Here is a 2,271-nt window from a genome sequence, read left to right as displayed (position 1 = left end):
TGTCTATTTAATCACTGCCCAATTTAGATCTTAGAACTTCTTGTTACTGTTGTTCAAGTATGCATAACAGCCTTTTCAAGTGTGACCTTTCTGTTGGTATGTATCTTGGGAACAAAAGAAGGATTTTATAAAGAACAGCCTTGCCATAAAGAGTCATTATTTTTAAAAAATACAGCAAGTATCTTAAACAAATGTCAGAATATATATTCCATGGTCAGCACCAGTTTGGACAAATTAAGCTGCATTCCACGCCAAAATGCTGGTGTACCAATACAAGAAGACAATTGTTATACTAGTTCCAGTGGGATTTTTTCACTGTTTTCTTTCCAGACTGGCTCACAGTTCTCCCACATTACTCAGGAGATGAAAAGTGACTAGGTTTTAAGTAAGTCAATATAATTTTGCAAAAATAAGCAAAACACATTCTTTTATTGGGAATAAAATACACTTCAGTCATTGCTCGATTTATGGAGATGAAGGATTAGGTGGCTTATTTAATGTTTCATAATTATTTATTTATCCTGTAGATTTACATCTCATATGTAAGTTCATGAGTGACTGATGAAATGATGTTCAATTGCATCAGCTGAAAGTTCTTGATATAACCAGCTTAATCCCTAGTTTTACTTTCCCGACCTCTTGTGTTGAAATAACAGATATCATTGTGTAAAACCCCCTGGGAGCATAACATCATGACCTCAATCAATACTGCTACTTTCAAATGGCTTCCTAAGGTTAGGAACAAGTGTTCATTCTGCTGAAGCCCATTACATGCTACCAGTTCCTGTTGGTCAGCTGTGTACAGCTGGTGCCTGTTGATGAAGACTTCTATTAATCTCATCAAGGAAAGTGCTGAGATACAGAATTGCAAACCCAGTGTACGAGTGCTGCAGCTTCTATAGCAGTTTTAGGTCAGGAGCAGCCATCTTGTTCTCTTCATCTGTGGTAAAACACTGGGCTCACTAAAGTGGACAGAAATTCTATGGTTACATTTCATTGGGACTACAATTTTGCATTTCCCAAATGATCCACAGGAATTATTATTTTGTTGGCTGCAACCTCATGAAGACTTAATTCACAGAACCTAAGTAATGTTACAGGCATCCAAGCGAAAGTAACACACAGCAATCCTGCTGTTGTGAAATAGCACATAAGGTACTATACATAAGGTTGCCAGTCCCTGCGCAAGTTCTATGTTCACATAATCAGTTTGCAAGAGGAGATGTTACCTTGCAATGTAATAGCCATCTTCAAAATTCCATGTCAGAAAGTTCTAATGGAACACCACTGTATACAAAGAAATTACACGGACTAATCCAACAAATAAACTTCTATGAAGTCTTAACAGATTGTTACACTGCATACTGAACATAAATCTGGAAAGGCTGAAGAAGCTCTACCAAGATCGCTCTGTAGAGATGGTGGTTTCAGTTTTAATTCTGTCCAATTAAGACACAGGCTTGCTTGCTTATCCCCTTGGCTATACTGTTTTTTTCTCACCAGAACCCAGCTCAGTCAGAAGCCTGCTTCTTGCATCAGTACACTTTGTAAATGTATTTCAACTGGAAGCACTCAGACTACCCTTTGTGTTTTCTCTTTTACATAGGCACTATTACTCAATTCCCTTCTGGATTCAATAAAAACACCAGAAGCAAAGCAGTAAAGGAACAAACAGTGCTTGGCTTTCACTAAACCCCAGGCAGCAGGCACAGTAGCGAGGCCGAGCCCATGAGTGTGACTGCACCGTGCAATCCCTCAGGTGCTCTGTGAGGCTGAACTTGCTTCCCATCCTCTGTGGGTCACTAGGCAGGTGAACGCAGTCCCACGGACTACTCAGGTAGAAATCGAGGCAGCAAAATAAATGTCACACAAGCCCAAAGATGGGCGCCCTCAAATTTCCCTGTGCAAAGGTAGCGATGTGGCAGCTGCACAGCCACACAGCTGCCTGTGCCGGGCCAGGCCGGGACAGGGTGCCGTTCTCACCTGGAGCCCCTGGTTCCGACCAGGAGCCCTGCCTACATCTGGGAGCCCCGGGTCGGCTGATGTCAGGCCAGGCTGAGGTGAGCCCAACCCCGGTGTGACTGTTTCACAGCTCGTCCCCGTACCACACTTTTAGCTTTTTTTCCCTCTAAATAGATGGTAGGGTTTTGTATTTTTTTTTTTTTTTTTTCCTTCGCTCCAGATAATTTCAAGGACAGCTCTGCTGAGCAGGCGTTCGGCGAGGCTTGGACCCGCCCGGCTTCCGTCCCAGATGATCCCTCCCCGCCGCCC

This window comes from Meleagris gallopavo, chromosome 12 (assembly GCF_905368555.1).
Source record: "Meleagris gallopavo chromosome 12, MGAL_WU_HG_1.1, whole genome shotgun sequence".
Taxonomy (NCBI): Eukaryota; Metazoa; Chordata; class Aves; order Galliformes; family Phasianidae; genus Meleagris; species Meleagris gallopavo.
This window is presented reverse-complemented; position numbering follows the sequence as displayed.